Genomic DNA, 18,973 nt, shown 5'->3' with positions numbered 1-18,973 from the left:
TCTTCAGCCAGGTCAACCACTGCTGTCCTCCTTGCCCCCTCTCAACCATCCGCCACTCCGTCTCTCGCCTTGAGCAGTTCCTGCTCATCTGCCCACAGTCAGGTGTCTGTCAAGGACATGTTTGAGCATAAGAAGCCAATGTCACAAAGTCACCCCCTTGCCCGGCATCTGACAGCTGGCTTGTCTGAACTCTTAGCCTCCAGCTTTTACCATACAAGCTGGTGGAGTCTGAGGCATTCCAAAAATTTGTTGCTTTTGGGACACCGCAGTGGAAGGTACCCGGCCGAAATTTCTTTGCACAAAAGGCAATCCCCAACCTGTACTCGATTGTGCAAAAGGAAGTAATGGCATGTCTGGCACACAGTGTTGGGGCAAGGGTCCATCTGACCACTGATACCTGGTCTGCAAAGCATGGTCAGGGCAGGTATATCACCTACACTGTGCATTGGGTAAACCTGCTGATGGCTGCCAAGCATGGAATGCATGGCTATGCAGAGGAGTTGGTGACACCGCAACGACTTGCAGGCAGGCCTGCTGCCACCTCCTCTACTCCTCCTACTCCATCCTCTTCCATAACCTCCTTGGCTGATTCCTCTTCTGCTGCTGCGTCTTGCTCCACATCAACGGCACCCCCCCAGCTCCCCAGGTACTATTCCACATCCCGGATACGGCAGTGTCACGCCGTCTTGGGGTTGACTTGCCTGAAAGCAGAGAGTCACACCGGACCAGCACTCCTGTCTGCCCTGAATGCACAGGTGGATCAGTGGTTGACTCCGCACCAATTGGAGATCGGCAAAGTGGTTAGTGACAATGGAAGAAATTTGGTGGTGGCATTGAAATTGGGCAAGATGACACATGTGCCGTGCATGGCACATGTGTGTAATCTGATCGTACAATGCTTTGTGCATAAGTACCCAGGCTTACAGGATGTACTGAAGCAGGCCAGGAAGGTGTGTGGCCATTTCAGGCATTCCTACACGTCCATGGCGCACTTTTCAGATATCCAGCGGCGAAACAACATGCCAGTGAGGCGCTTGATTTGCGACATCCCGACACGTTGGAATTCAACACTCCTAATGTTCGACCGCCTGATCCAACAAGAAAAATGACTATTTGTATGACCGGGGTGCTAGGACAGCCTCTGCGGAGCTGGGAATTTTTTTGCCACGTTACTGAACGCTCATGCGCAATGCCGGTAGGCTCATGCATCCTTTTGAAGAGGTAACAAACATAGTCAGTCGCACCGAAGGCACCGTCAGTGACATCATACCATTTTTTTTCTTCCTGGAGCATGCCCTGCGAAGAGTGCTGGATCAGGCCGTAGATGAGCGTGAAGAGGAAGAGGAAGAGTTGTGGTCACCATCACCACCAGAAACAGCCTTATCAGCATCGCTTGCTGGACCTGTGGCAACGCTGGAAGAGGATTGTGAGGAAGAGGAGTCAGAGGAGGAATGTGGCTTTGAGGAGGAGGAGGAAGACCAAACACAACAGGCATCCCAGGGTGCTCGTTGTCACCTATCTGGTACCCATGGTGTTGTACGTGGCTGGGGGGAAGAAGATACCTTCAGTGAGATCACTGAGGACGAGGAATGGGACATGAGTAGCTCGGCATCCAACCTTGTGCAAATGGGGTCTTTCATGCTGTTGTGCCTGTTGAGGGACCCTTGTATAAAAAGGCTGAAGGAGAACGACCTGTACTGGGTGTCCACGTTACTAGACTACCAGTATAAGCATAAAGTGTCTGAAATGTTACCGAATTCCCACAAGTCGGAAAGGATGCAGCAGTTCCAAAATAAATTAAAAAGTATGCTTTACACAGCGTATACGGGTAATGTCACAGCACAACGGGAATCTAACAGGGGAAGAGGTGAAAGTAATCCTCCTCATCCCACGACCACGTGGGCAAGGACAGGATGCTGTACAGACGTGTTGTTGATGGAGGACATGCAGAGCTTTTAAAGTCCTACTAATCGCCACAGCCCTTCAGGGTCCACCCTCAGAGAACGACTCGACCGACAGGTAGCAGACTAACTCACCTTAACTGCAGATATCGACACTCTGAGGAGCAATAAACCCCTTGACTACTGGGTATGCAGGCTTGACCTGTGGCCTGAGCTATCCCAATTTGCGATAGAACTTCTGGCCTGCCCCGCTTCAAGTGTCCTTCAGTGCAGCAGGAGGTATTGTCACTGAGAAGAGAAGTCGCCTAGGTCAAAAAAGTCTAGATTACCTCACCTTTATTAAGATGAATGAGGGATGGATCCCGAAGGGACTGACAGTGGGCGATACATTCGACTAAAAAAGGCCTGATGAGATGAGCTGCCTTGGGCTAAAAATGGTCCACATGCTGCTGTATTTGATCTCTGAATACCGGATGACTTGCGTGACATCCGCCACCAACTAGGGTTCAAGCCGTAATGTTTTAGGGCACTTATTGCCTGGGAAACAAACATCAATTTTTCTGGCCGCTGCTACAGTACCTAATTTTTCAGGCATGTGTACATGCCTAATTTTTCTGGCCTCTGGTGCTGCACTGTGGCTTCAAAAACCAAACAAAAAAAGGCACATAACAGGGATTAAACTGATAGGAATAGTACTACTTAACACACCACTCCTATCTGGTGGCACATTAGATTGCACGCGCAGTGCCCCAAATTTGAAGTAGGAGGTCCGACCAAGCATCTTTTTCCATCTCCCAGTTCCTAAAATCGATGCCATATACACGTCCCCTGATAGGGGACGTAACAGGGATTAAACTGATAAGAATAGAACTACTTAACACACCACTCCTATCTGGTGGCACATTAGATTGCACGCGCAGTGCCCCAAATTTGAAGAAGGAGGACCGACCAAGCATCTTTTTCCATCTCCCGGTTCCTAAAATCAATGCCATATACACGTCCCCTAATAGCGGACGTAACAGGGATTAAACTGATAAGAATAGTACTACTTAACACACCACTCCTATCTGGTGGCACATTAGATTGCACGCGCAGTGCCCCAAATTTGAAGTAGGAGGACCGACCAAGCATCTTTTTCCATCTCCCGGTTCCTAAAATCGATGCCATATACACGTCCCCTGATATGGGATGTAACAGGGATTAAACTGATAAGAATAGTACTACTTAACACACCACTCCTATCTGGTGGCACATTAGATTGCACGCGCAGTGCCCCAAATTTGAAGTAGGAGGACCGACCAAGCATCTTTTTCCATCTCCCGGTTCCTAAAATTGATGCCATATGCACGTCCCCTGATAGGGGACGTAACAGGGATTAAACTGATAGGAATAGTACTACTTAACACACCTCATAATAACGCAGAGAGAGGCAATGCAGAGAGAGGAGTCTAAAGAAGAGGATTCAGAGGAGGAAGGTGGCTTTGAGGAGGTGGAAGACCAAACACAGCAGGCGTCCCAGGGGGCTTGTTGTCAACTTTCGGGGACCCTTAGTGTTGTACGTGGCTGGGTGGAGGAAGAGACCTTCAATGACATCAGTGAGGACAAGGAACGGGACTTGGCTAGCTTGGTATCCAACCTTGTGCAAATGGGGAGTTTGCGGTTGTGCAAATGGACTGTTTGCGGTTGTTTGCGGTGTGTTAAAGGGACAGTCTAGGCCAAAATAAACTTTCATGATTCAGATAGAGCATGTAATTTTAAACAATTTTCCAATTTACTTTTATCACCAATTTTGCTTTGTTCTCTTGGTATTCTTAGTTGAAAGCTTAACCTAGGAGGTTCATATGCTAATTTCTTAGACCTTGAATTCCACCTCTTTCAGATTGCATTTTAACAGTTTTTCACCACTAGTAGGTGTTAGTTCACGTATTTCATATAGATAACACTGTGCTCGTGCATGAGAAGTTATCTGGGAGCAGGCACTGATTGGCTAGACTGCAAGTCTGTCAAAAGAACTGAAAAAAGGGGCAGTTTGCAGAGGCTTATATACAAGATAATCACAGAGGTTAAAAGTATATTATTATAAATGTGTTAGTTATGCAAAACTGGGAAATGGGTAATAAAGGGATTATCTATCTTTTAAAACAATAAAAATTCTGGTGTAGACTGTCCCTTTAAACAGGGAGTTTGGTCTGTCACTGTGAAGCGGGCGTAACCCTTACACTACCTGATCAATACAACATCATACCTGATGTTTTAAAGCACGTTATTCCAAACAATTTAGCAATGTTAGGTGATTTATGCCCTTTATGGCTTAAAACCAGACTCTGCATCAACTATGTAATTTTCCATGGGAGTTTTGCCATGGATCCCCCTTCGGCATGCCACAGTCCAGATGTTAGTACCCTTGAAACAACTTTTCCATCACTATTGGCCAGAAAGAGTCCCTGTGGGTTTTAAAATTCGCCTGCCTATTGAAGTCCATGGCGGTTCGCCCGGTTCGCCCGTTCGTGAACAGTTGCAGAAGTTGCGCCCGCCGTTCGCGAACGAAAAATTTTAGGTTCGCGACATCACTAATCATTGGAAATGTAGTTCCAAAACCTCTGAAGGACCAAGTTTGGAAACCCCTGCTTTAGTGTCTTGGTCTTGTATTCTCATCTGATTTATGCCTTTTTTGATCGCAAGTATTCCATGAAAACCATTTCTGACTAGACTTCTCTGGACATTAGATATGTGTACTAGGATCCCACTGATTTCTGGCCAATTCTAAGCTTAGGGCACTGCTGGGAACCTTCCAAATGTGAAGGAAAGTAAGCATGATGTGTCTTTCATTTGATGCACTACGTTTCCTTTCCAAAAGGTGGTTACACCAAATGCTGATTTGATTTAGATTTTTCTTCTAATCACTCATTTTGCATTTTGTTAATTGATAAAAAATAAACTATTATCATTTCTATTTTTTAAAACACCCTTGCTTTACAGAATTTTATCTCACTTACATAATTTTTTTTGCACAGTACTGTATATATGAACTATTGATATGTCTTATATGTACAGCCATTAATCATCAGCTAGCTTCCATCTGTGCATTGCTGCTCCTGAGCCTACTCTTCAACAAATTATTGCAAGAGAATGAGGCAAAAGATGAAAAGTAGTTTCAAGTTGCATGCTTAACTGTTCCTTTAAGAAGTGTTATATTCACCACTACGCTGAAAAAGTATTTTACTGCATTGTACCTAATGTTTATCTACAAAAATGGTCTTTCAATCATGTCTTAAATGTGGATAGACATTCACTGTTTTTTGGTAAATGAAGAAATCCTAGTTTATAGGTTACTGTCTGATTCCAAAGGCACTTTTCTGCTCTGTCTATTTGACATTATTCTCAGTATTAGGATACATTTAACTAGACACGATTTCAAGCGAATGTAAAAGAAAAATTCAGAAAAGGGAGTTTGGGTTGATGTAGCCAGCTTTCTATGATTAAGTGCCCGTTGTATGCACTAAACACATAAGGTGTTCTCTTTGTGTCCCTATTTTTTAACAATAAATGTGTGTTTTTTTCAACCACCGTGTTTTGTATCAAGACTTGTTAGATCTTTAGACCATTTGCACTGAGAGAATTCCAATCCATTAGGAAAAATGTTTTGAGCAGATTGTTACAAAATGTATTCTACTCTTTTAATTCAGCAGCCTTTACAACTTAAAAACCTATTTTGGTCTGTTTCAAGAAGAATTATGTTTGCACTCCAAGCTTGCTTCCTAGATCAATTACAAAATGTTAGTTAAAATCAGACTTTAAAACTATAAAATATATACACAATGACTTGGGGCGCGATCCGATATAGATCGTAGTTTGTGGCGCAAGCGAGGGAACCCCCCCGCCCGTAGTTTCAGCTCGCAACTCGAGCTATCCCATATACGGCGCCATCAGAGGCTAAAGTGCCGTAAGTCTGACAAACCAGCGATGTCCAGAAATCTGCGTAAGTACAAATTTCTGGAGTCGCCAGTGACTTACGGCACTTTAGAAACTGCCGGCGCCTACAAAACGTGACTAAGTTATAAAATCACCCGTACTGTCTAACACGCCTCCCAAATATAGCCCGACACGTCTAACCCTCTATCCGCTGTCCCACCTCATTATCCTAACAATAAAAAATGTATTAACCCCTAAACCGCCGCTCCCGGACCCCGCCGCCACCCAATAAAGTTATTAATCCCTAAACCGCTGCTCCCGGACCCCGCCGCCAGCTATATTAAATCTATAACCCCCTAATGTGAGCCCCTACCCCGCCGCCATCTACCTTACCTACCCCCTAAAGTGAGCCCCTTACACCGCCGCCATCTACCTTACCTACCCCCTAAAGTGAACCCCTTACACCGCCGCCATCTACCTTACCTACCCCTTAAAGTGAGCCCCTTACACCGCCGCCATCTACCTTACCTACCCCCTAAAGTGAGCTCCTACCCCGCCGCCATCTATTTTAAAAATATTAACCCCTAATTTAATCCCCCTACACCGCCGCCACCTATATTAAACACATTAACCCCTAATCTAATCCCCCTACACCACCGCCAGCTATATTAACTATATTAACCCTAATTATATTAGGGTTAATATAGTTAATATAGTTATTATATTATATACATTAACTATATTAACCCTAATTATATTAGGGTTAATATAGTTAATATCGTTATTATATTATATATATATTAAGTATAATAACCCTATCTAACTCTAACATCCCTAACTAAATTCTTATTAAAATAAATCTAATTAATATTAATATTATTAATTAAAATACTCCTATTTAGGGGGCGTGACCAAGCCACAGCCAAGAGAAGACGCAAAACAGTGCAGCTCCGAGCCTAGCCTTTAAAAACTTTCGGCTTTTGATGTTAATACCACAACTTCTCCATATAAGAGCCTTCTATTCTGCACAAAGAAACAATCCTGATTCTGGATTTACTAAAATTGTTGAGATTAACTCAAGCTGGCGAGTTCAATTATTATACTTAAAGAGGAGCGCTGTGGCCTGCATCGCAACACCATCTACCCCCCCTCACCCGGAGTGTGGGCTACCCAGGAGAGTGTATTTACTCCTTGATATTATTATAGGGTTTCATAAAATCTTCACCTGAGTCATACATGGAGGAAGATATTACCCAACAGATCCGGGCACTACTAGGCAGCCTGGAACGTCGCATGTGTAAGAACTTCACAGTCCTTACTGAAATCATTAGAGTGCCTAGAGACCAGGAACATGGAGACCTCACTAAGATGGCGGATGATCAGCGCTTACTACATGATGTGACACACGGAGATGAGAGCAGCACCTACTCCCCCAAGCTGGATCCTGAATGTATGGCAAGAGAACTACCGAAACGATTGGGACTCTTACCTCCTGCTCCCTTCTCTGGTTCCCCAGCTTCCACCGGGCTTAACTGCCCTCAATCGGAGTTCTTTGTAGCTGTGACCCGGGTTGGTGAGGCTGGCCACCGGGTGCACAGGAAGATCCCGACCAGTGAAAGAGAAGGCATGGAGCTTATGCCGGACTTAACAGAGGAACGAAAGGTAATTTACTACTGCACAGGCACCGCGGTCCTCCAGATCTCCCACAGCACATATGTCCTGTTAAGACTCTTAACTTATAGCCCAGTACTCCTATCGAATCCGCAGTCTGTCTACAATATGTGTGGCTCTCTACTCTGCCACCTCCCTAGATTGTCTGGTTTCCCGAGGAGAGGTTTCGGTTGAAGAACCTATTAACTTTAATAAAACTACTGTGGATCTTCTCATCGCACACCTTTGGAGATCCGGTGATGCCAACTCCCATCTTGCCTTTTTGCTTACCGTTTCTACACTGGAGGATGGGTCCATACTGTAGCTATGGGGTTATTTTCCCAAGTGTTTACACACTTATATGTATGACTTTGCTCAAGTTACCACCGGGCTAATTAAATTGATATCTTTTTCTGTTCCTTTTTTTTATTTTTTTTATTATTGTTATTGTTTTTGTTTCTGCTTTTGCCATCAGCTGATTCCTATTCCCCTGATTAAATTAACTACATAACATCAGTTTAAGATCCTCAGAGGACATTTTACAGAGCGCTGGCACTAGCAGTCTATGGACCCATATACCTGGAGAAAGTCAAATTCTGCCTAAAATATTTCTATTTATCTCCTTATAAAATTTAAGTCCTCCCCACGATATCTATCTAGAGATAAATCTATGTTATGACCCCCCCTCCTAGTCTGCCAACACTAAGGTATATTCTATATTCCTCTGTCCTTTCAATAAGAATACAAATTATATTCTCATGTACAGATGCCCTCTTGTACACTTATATTTAACTCTTTTTTTGTTCCTGTAGGTCTTTTTTTGTCTTGTTTTTTTTTTCACCACCCCCACTGTGACCTCAGAGGATAGGTGGTAGGTGGTTTAGGCTGTAGGTCTTATTGTAAATATATTGTTATAGTTTTTTATGCAATGTGGGGGATAACTCAGGAGTCTACAGTAATATTTTTGTTTGTTGTATTACTGCATGTATATTTCATAGCTTGATGCGATAAATGCCTTTGATGTTGTTTTGGTGCCATATGTTTTAACATTGTAATAAATGGGATAGTGTTTAGGAGGTGTAGTTGTTCTATAGGATGATGCTTTCAGGTGCTTTTATTTAGCTCGACTGCTCTCATCAGCTCACACTTGTAGACCTTCTACCTTCTATGTTAATGTATAGCTCTACACCATTTGCCCCTGCTTTTAGGTGCATTATTGTTTAGGCCTAATTGTAGCCAGCTTATTGGTCCCCATAGTGTCACAATATATATCATATGTCACATTCTTCCCTAGCTAACTCTTGGGAAACTCATTTTTAAGCTCTTTATCCTTTGATATTCTATCATAGCTACTTGAGACTTTCACAATATCTTTTGACCCTATATACACATATACCTGTCTCATCTAAGTTCTAAATGCCCTACATTAAAATAGATTTGGAAGATGCATTAGTTCAGCAGCGCATAACCCCAGTGTGGTTTAAAGTCAGATATTATATTTAGTATATCCCCCTCTACACCTTCATAGTACCATCACCCCTCCACTCATATATTATGAAACCCTTCCCTAATTCAAACAGCCCTACCTCCCCCACCCCCATTTTCGAGCGGCTCCTGCCCGCTGCATTATCCCCCCCCCCACAGAGTAGTTACGCTAACTCCCCCCTGGCCCAATTCTTCCTGAAAAGATAATCCAATTTACCTTCTATATGTCACAGAGAGGACCATCTTTGTTTTCTTTTCATTTCCTTTATTGTAAAACTGAAGTCTCACTATAGTTTGCCCAATTCTAATAATAGCACTTGAGATATATGGATACATAATGCACCTTTTACACATTTTTTCTCCTTGTTTTTCTGCAATATCCATCTAACAACAATGTATATGCATTTTTTCTGTAACTGTTTTGGGGCATACCCTATATGTTGTATTTATTATTGACTTCAATAAAAAATTGTTTGAAAAAAAAAAAAATATTCCTATTTAAATCTAAATACTTACCTATAAAATAAACCCTTATATAGCTTCAATATAATTAATAATTACATTGTAGCTATTTTAGGGTTTATATTTATTTTACAGGTAACTTGGTATTTATTTTAACTAGGTACAATAGCTATTAAATAGTTAATAACTATTTAATAGCTACCTAGTTAAAATAATTACCAATTTACCTGTAAAATAAATCCTAACCTAAGTTACAAATACACCTACACTATCAATAAATTAAATAAACTACAAATATCTAAACTAAAATACAATTAAATAAACTAAACTAAATTACAAAAAAAAACAACACTAAATTACCAAAAATAAAAAAAGATTACAAGATTTTTAAGCTAATTGCACCTATTCTAAGCCCCCTAATAAAATAATAAAGCCCCTCAAAATAAAAAAAATTCCCTACCCTAATCTAAATTAAAAAAGTTAACAGCTCTTTTACCTTACCAGCCCTTAAAAGGGCCTTTTGCTGGGCATGCCCCAAAGAAAACAGCTCTTTTGCCTGTAAAAAAAAACACAATACCACCCCCCAACATTACAACCCACCACCCACATACCCCTATTCTAAACCCACCCAAACCCCCCCTGATTGGTTCAGCCAATCGGATTGAACTTGAATCTGATTGGCTGATTCAATCAGCCAATCAGATTTTTCTACCTTAATTCCGATTGGCTGATAGAATTCTATCAGCCAATCGGAATTTGACGGACGCCATCTTGGATGACGTCATTTAAAGGTACCTCATTCCTCGTTCAGTCGTCGTGCCGGATGGATGCTCCGTGGCGGAGGAGCGAAGAAAGAAGATTGAAGATGCCGCTTTGCTTGAAGACATCGCCGGATGGAAGAAGACTTCTCTGCCGCTTGATTCAAGACATCGCCTGGATGGAAGAAGACTTCTCTGCCGCTTGATTGAAGACATCGCCCGGATCGGATGAAGAGTTCTGCCCGGCTGGGTGAAGACAAGGTAGGGAGATCTTCAGGGGGGTAGTGTTAGGTTTTTTAAGGGGGGTTTGGGTGGGTTTAGAATAGGGGTATGTGGGTGGTGGGTTGTAATGTTGGGGGGTGGTATTGTGTTTTTTTTTACAGGCAAAAGAGCTGTTTTCTTTGGGGCATGCCCCGCAAAAGGCCCTTTTAAGGGCTGGTAAGGTAAAAGAGCTGTTAACTTTTTTAATTTAGAATAGGGTAGGGAAAATTTTTTATTTTGGGGTCTTTATTATTTTATTAGGGGGCTTAGAATAGGTGTAATTAGCTTAAAAATCTTGTAATCTTTTTTTATTTTTTGTAATTTAGTGTTGTTTTTTTTTGTAATTTAGTTTAGTTTATTTAATTGTATTTTAGTTTAGATATTTGTAGTTTATTTAATTTATTGATAGTGTAGGTGTATTTGTAACTTAGGTTAGGATTTATTTTACAGGTAAATTGGTAATTATTTTAACTAGGTAGCTATTAAATAGTTATTGACTATTTAATAGCTATTGTACCTAGTTAAAATAAATACCAAGTTACCTGTAAAATAAATATAAACCCTAAAATAGCTACAATGTAATTATTAATTACATTGTAGCTATCTTAGGGTTTATTTTATAGGTAAGTATTTAGATTTAAATAGGAATATTTTAATTAATAATATTAATATTAATTAGATTTATTTTAATAAGAATTTAGTTAGGGATGTTAGAGTTAGATAGGGTTATTATGCTTAATGTATATATATAATATAATAATGATATTAACTATATTAACCCTAATATAATTAGGGTTAATATAGTTAATATAGCTGGCGGCGGTGTAGGGGGATTAGATTAGGGGTTAATGTGTTTAATATAGGTGGTGGCGGTGTAGGGGGATTAAATTAGGGGTTAATATTTTTAAAATAGATGGCGGCGGGGTAGGAGCTCACTTTAGGGGGTAGGTAAGGTAGATGGCGGCGTTGTAAGGGGCTCACTTTAGGGGGTAGGTAAGGTAGATGGCAGCGGGGTAGGGGCACACTTTAGGGGGTAGGTAAGGTAGATGGCAGCTGTATATTGGATACCAAACTGCGCGGGTTTGGTATACCTGCCTATGGCCCAAAAAACTATGGCCAAAGGCAGAAATATACGAGCGTAACTTCTATTTTATGCCGTATATAGGATACCAAACCCGCGCAAAATCGGATCGGGCCCAAGATGCTTTTTTTCTGCTCCATACAAAATATACAGTGATTGAGTAAACCATTTTCTTTTTTACGTCTGAGTTGTCCCAGTCAACCAGTTCGTTTTGGAGTTTCAGTACTCAGTTTTTCACATTTATGCACTTCCTAATAGTTTCACTTTTAATTTAAAGTGATGGTAAACTAATAGAAACTGCAACATGCGATCGTATAGAAAATTAAAAAATAACTTGAGTTTCATTCATGAAACTGCCACAATTGGTCTGTATTTGTATATATTTATATTTATATTGTTAGATTTCACCTCCGTTTGTCCGCCCATGCAACCGCCGCCATTGATTTTCGAAAGTCACGTTTTTTTGTTATTCAATCTAAATCCAGGCCAGTCGGCGACACGGATATAACCAAACATGCCCACGTTATCTATGCGCATGCGATACATGTTACAGAGTATTGTATAGAGAATGTAACGCATGCCCAAAGCTGAAGTTGAAGAGAGAGATGCCAATAGAATGACGTAGAGAGCGGGCGGTATCGCTCTCTACGTCTGATCAGGAAGGAATGCCGTGGGTGGAGCAAAGACCCATGACGGTTAGTCAATTCTAATAAAAATTATAATCAAATCTTTTAGATAACCCAAAAAAAAAAACATAGCGATTTAGCAAGTTATGACTTAAGCTATAAGACTGTATGTTTATATAGCAAAACATTTACCATCACTTTAAACAATTGTACTTTCATGTAAAAAAAAGTGCTTGATATGCAACTAAATGTTTTTCTTTTTTTCATGATTCAGATAGAGCATTAAACAACTTTTCAATTTATTTCTGTTATCAAATTTGTTTCATTCTCTAGGTATCCTTGTTAAAGGAACAGTAGTGCACTAATCAGCTTCTAGCTCTGAGAAGTGCATTGCGGCTCTTCAACCTACCCACATATGCTTTTCAACAAAGGAAACCAAGAGAATGAAGCAAATTAGATAATATAAGCAAATTGGAAAGTTGTTTACAATTCCATGCTCTCTCTGTTTTATTAAAGTTTAATTTATCATTTACTCTCCCTTTAACTGCTGTTCTTTTATATACACAATAGAAAAAAGTTTCAGTACAATGCCTCTTACAAAACACACATCTGTATACATGTATTTGATTAAATTAAAATGTCTGGATGTTTTTAAAAAAATGTAAATTATAACCTTGTATGTGTCTTAATTTGAGCCCAAAACATTGAATTAAGCATGTAAACACAGCTAATATGTCAACATTTTTAAAAATTGTTTCCCCTGTAATTTAACTCTGAAAAGTGTCTGTTTTCAGTTGTATGTTGAAGAAGGGGATCTTTGAGTCCAAAAATGCCACTTTATAGGGAAACTACACTTCACTGGGAAGAGTAAAAAAAATAGGCATAATATGGAAACTATTTTTAATAAATCAATAAACACCTGACAATTAATTAATTAATAAATAATAGTAGCAAAATGAATAATTATTACAAAACTAGTCGATAAGCCTGCCCAGAGGGCCGTCTAATTATTTTTTTAAACTACAGATGTAGAAACAACGAATTTTGTAACTCTTCTTTTATATAAAAATTTAAGCTACAGGTGTAGTAATACTATAAACCTAACATTTCTTAACCTATATTTCCACCTTCCCCAAAAAATCGCAATTAAAACTAAAATTAATAACCACTTAACAGTCAACCACCCACATCGCAATACACCTAATTACCCTATTAACCCCTAAACCGCAAAACCCCCACATCGTAATAAACCTATTTACCCTATTAACCCCTAAACTGCAAAATGCCTACATCGCAATAAACCTATTAACCCTATTAACCCCTAAACCCCAAAAATCCCACATCGCAAAAAATCTATTTACCCTATTAACCCCTAAACCGCAAAACCGCTACATTGCAATAAACCTATTTACCCTATTAACCCCTAAACCGCAAAACCCCTACATCGCAATAAACCTATTTACCCTATTAACCCCTAAACCGCAAAACCCTACATCGCAATAAACCTATTTAACTTATTAACCCTTTAAACCGCCAAAACTCACAACGCAAATAACTATTTAAATAACTAAGTACAGTACACTAACCTAACACCCCCTAACCTAGCAACCCCTAACCTAACACCCCATTAAATAAACCCAAATTACCTAAACAAATACATTCTAAAGTTACAAAAAAAAAGCTAACATTACAGAAAATAAAAAAATCAAATTTGCAAATTTAACAAAATGAAACCTAATCCCTATTAAAATAAAAAAGACCCCGCAAAATAGACACCCCCTACTCTAATAATAGCCCTTAAAATGGCTTTTTGCAGGGCATTGCCCCAAGATAATCAGCTCTTTTACAAAAAATATTCAAAGTCCCACCTAACATTAAACCCCACACCCCAAAATAAAAGTACATAACACTAAAAAACCTAAACTACCCATTGCCTTTAAAAGGGCATTTGGTTGGGCATTGCCCTTAAAAGGGCATTTAGCTCTTGTTTTGCCCATCCCTAATCTAAATAAAACAAATCCCCCCCAAAAAAACTTAAAAAACTCCAAATCTCCGCTGCATCCAGGTGAATTCTTTTGTCCTCGCACTGCCAACATTTCATTGAGGATGCGTGCGCAACTGCCGACAGCGACGGACATTACAAATGCAATTATAGTATAGATAGAACGCTTAATGTAATTGATTAGGAGTGAAGCAGTTAAGGGACTACTTAAAAACATGAAACCCCCAAAAAATATTTCATGATTTAGGTAGAACAAACAATTTTAAACAACTTTCCAGTTCACTTCTATTATCAAATGTGCTTCATTCTCTTGGTATCATTTGTTGAAGGAGCAGTAATGCACTACTGGTTTCTAACTGAACACATGGGCGAGCCAATGGCAATCGGTAAATATATGCAGCGTGACCAATCAGCAGCTAGGTCCTAGGTTCTTTGCTGCTCCTGAGCTTTCTTTGATAAACCTTTCAGCAAAGGATAACAAGAAAAGGAAGCAAATGAAATAATAAAAGTAAATTGGAAAGTTGTTTAAAATTGTATTATCTGTCTGAATCATGACATAAATGCTTTGGGTTTCATGTCCCTTTAAGTCTAGCTAATGAATAATGAAGAACTGGACAGTGAATTGTGTGTGTGTGGGGAGAGCCCTTCATGAAAGGTGATTTCAGGAAGTTTTAAAAAAGCTGATGTTGAGGAAATATATTCCCTTTTGTCCCTTCTTTTCCTACTCTATAGCTTCTAGCTTTGGGTTGTGTTTCCTTTATGTTCAGGTGCGGCAATATAAACTTACGATGCAAGAGAGATCAGATAGAAGAGATTCAGCTTATTCTTTGTATGTTATTGGTGGATTTGTTAGTTGGCCTGGTTAGGAAAAAGGAACTTTTTTTTCTTTTCCTATTCCCAACTAGATTAGGGGGGTCCCTCATGAAGTCGGTATACATTCTGCTTAGTGTGGGTTGATGGGAATAAACATGTTAGGGGGCAAGGTATTAATAGTGAGGGGGCAGACGCTCACATTATGTGATGTGGGCCCTAGAGAATACGTGCAATGTAGTGGACCGTAACAAAGAGTGGCAGATCAGAATTAATAGTTGATAGGATGAATTAAGATAGTATGGTTTAGTCCCTGGTGCCAATCAACTTCTGTGTGGGAAGTGGTAACCCCTTAGCACGTAACTGGGCCATGGGCCCTCTCAAAATATGTGGGTTGTAGTATAGGGGCTATTTCTAACAATTATGAACGTTTAGTACAGTTTTACACATATTTTGTGTATTATTTAAAATTTTACAACTTGTTTTTTTTAGCAATTTGAATTCACTCAGTACCTTAAAAATATAATGCACCTTAATTACCACAAAAACTACTGCCTAGATTACGAGTTTTGCATTAGGAGGGGTGCGTTAGTTACGCATACTTTATTTCCTTTGCGCATTTTTCTTAACATCGGTATTACGAGTCTCAAAACAACCTCGTAACGCGTTGTGGTAAAACGACTACCGCGTTTATTATATATGTGTAATCACGGCAGCGTTAAACATTCTCCCATAGAGATCAATGAGAAATCAAAGAAGCACGCATTTTTCAGCTAACACTCGATCTCGCGAGAAATACACACTGCTCTGTCATATTACGTATACCACATAATGCACAACAAAAACACACAGCAAATGTACTAACAACAATCACGCAACATAGCACATACGCATTACACATTTGGAAAAGAAAAACAAACATGATTTACACTAAATAAGGAATACAGAAATACATGAAGATCTTGCAACACGGAACAAAACAACACGAAAAAAGATTTGCACACTCATACACAAACAAAACATTCGCATTCAAGATTACGGAACATTATTTTAAATAAACATTTACACCACTTCACAAATACAACACCACCACAGATATGGATTTACATTTAATGTTAATTTTTGGGGACAATGTTATGGAAAATGATCACTATGACATCATCACATTATACACATTCCACAAATACTAACTCAATATGAACATGCGCAAATTCACACAACTAATACACACTGCACACATACTAATTACTAACAAATCACACCTGAACATACTTTACAAGGCAAACCGGTACATCATTAAACATTTACATAAGGTTTATAAGAACGCCACAAACATGGCTTCTTTGACTGTGTTGCTGGAGAATTTTGTGAGATTAGAGAGTTTATGTGAGATTAGAGAGTATTGTGAGATTTAGTGAGTTAGTTAGTTACTGGTAGTGTGACAGAGTGAGATAGTTAGTGGTATTGTGAGATTTAGTGAGTTAGTGGTAGTGTGAGATAGTTAGTGGTAGTGTGAGATTTAGTGAGTTAGTAGTAGTGTGAGATTTAGTGAGTTAGTGGTAGTGTGAGATTTAGTGAGTTAGTTAGTGGTAGTGTGAAATAGTTAGTGGTAGTGTGAAATTTAGTGAGTTAGTGGTAGTGAGAGAGTGGTAGTGAGCTAGAGTTTGTTTGGGTGACTGTGTGAGTGTTTTTTCTGAATACTTAACACATTTTCACGCAAGCACATTCAATACATACATACACTTATCAATAACACTACATACACTCCATACCCCATCCCCTCTCATACTACACTCCATACCCCATTCCTTATAATTTCATACCCCATTCCCTGTAAACCCATACCCTATTCCCTTTCATCCCATACCCCATTCCCTGTAAGCCCCATACCCATCCCATAGTTAGATTATGTTTACATATCCTCATTTTAGTCTTTTTATACATTTTTGTCTGTTTAATACTCCTTACCCTCTTTTATTTATATCCCTTTCACACTTTGAGCACTTGTTTTAATTTTTGTTATTTATTTTGACCCCCTTTCATTTGGGCACATTCACTTTTTAGTTGAGTATGTCGGTAGGGGGGATAGGGGGGAAGATTAGCCCTGAACTATTAGAGTTCCTCAGGAATTAGTTTAGAGAAGTGATTATAGAGGAGGTCAGGCAGGAGGTTAGTCAGGAGAGGGGGAGAGGGAGAGGAAGAGGAACAGGACAGGAAGGGGGACAGGAAGGGGGGGAGGAAGCGGGGGGTGGACCCGGCCACTTTGTTCAAGATGAACAAATGGCTTGGCCCAGTGGCGGCCAGCATAGTGCTTCACAGTCCGAGAAACAGAGGCTCACATCACAGGGGAAAGCCAAGCTGACTAGGGAGGCGAGATATACTATGGAGGAGAAGGAGGCCCTCATAGAGGCTTATATGGAGAGGGATAGGAGGCTGCAGGCTCAGAAGGCCACCCCTAGGGAGAAGAGGAAGCTATGGCTGGAGATCACGGATGCCGTTAATGCAGTGGGGGGCCAGAACAGGGATGTCAAGTCCATACAGCATCGCTACCGGGACTACAAAATGGAACTCAAAAGAAAGCTCTCAAGGGAGAACCAATATATAACAGGGACCGGTGGCGGGCCTGAAATGATTGTGGAGTATTCCCAATGGGAGGAAATGTTGCGTCCCGGCATCTTCGAGGTGGCCATAGTGGGTATCGGAGGAGTCGATACAGGGAACCTGCCACTCTCATCTGAAGGTAAGCTCATTTAATAATCTCTTTACATAAAAAATAATTAATGTATTTAAGGATATGATTAACGCTATTACACTTTTTTTAGACATTATTACGTAAACGCATTCACAATTACCTTGTGAAAGTTGCATTTCACGAAAAGCCATCACATTAGTATCTAGGCTACAGGTTAGGTGTGCATTTAATCAGAATGAAAACAAATGCTAAAACACATTCAGATTGATCAGATAGATATCAGAAACATGGTTTGAAAAATGCGGAAATCGTATTGATTGTTGTATATGAAAGTGTATTAATGAGGCTGCCTTTGTAATTCTATTGTAAGCAAAAACATTTACATCTTTATTTGGAACTGTGCTAATATCTCGATTTCTTTCTTTTTAAAATATACGGAGTCTGAGGATGGGGAGGAGGCAGCACAGCACCCACAGGCTCCTCCTTCACCCAGTTATGAGAGTGGTGGAGATGACTCGTCACCTCGGGAAGACATGGAAGACATCCCTCTATCCTCATCCTCCGAAGAAGCCCCCACTGCAGAAGAGATCCCTGCACCAGCAGCCCCTCTTGCACCAGAAACCCCTCTTGCACCAGCAGCCCCTCTTGCACCAGCAGCCCGCTGTGCAGCAGCAGCCCGCCGTGCACCAGCAGCCCCTCAGGAGGAGATAGCAGAGCTGCAGATATTAAGAGATTTTCTTGGAGAGATGCGTGCCTCCCGGAGGGAAAATGTGGAAAGCAGAATCCAGCTGACGGAAGCAATTAATGACATTCGACAAGACCAAAGACAGCTTATCCAAGACCAAAGAGAGCTTCGCCAAGACCAAAGAGAGTTCTTGCATACTCTGAGAGATATATTGCAGGTCCTCCGGGAGGCGTATACTCTGAGATATATATTGCAGGTCCTCCGGGAGGTGCATGCTGGGCCATCTGCTGCTGGGCCATCTGAAGCTGGGCCATCTGCTTCTGGGCCATCTGCTGCTGGCCCATCTGCTGCTGGGCCATCTGCTGCTGGCCCATCTGATCCTGGCCCATCTGATCCTCGCCCATCTGATCCTGGCCCTCCTCCATCTCTTCCTCAGCCAGGTGATCCCAGTACACCTCCTTCCCCTCTTCCCCAAACATCTCCGATGAGAACTCGTTGGAGGGGGCAGTTGCCCCCCTCCCGAGCCTCAGTCTCATGGGAAGAGGGGAAGGAAGAGGAAGTAAGTTTGTTTATTTTTGATTTATATATATTTATTTAATGCCAATGGATAGGTATGTGATGATGTGGTATTCTTACACTTGTGGAGCA

This window comes from Bombina bombina, chromosome 1 (assembly GCF_027579735.1).
Source record: "Bombina bombina isolate aBomBom1 chromosome 1, aBomBom1.pri, whole genome shotgun sequence".
NCBI lineage: Eukaryota > Metazoa > Chordata > Amphibia > Anura > Bombinatoridae > Bombina > Bombina bombina.
The sequence above is the reverse complement of the archived record's forward strand: the minus strand, read 5'-3'. Positions refer to the sequence as shown.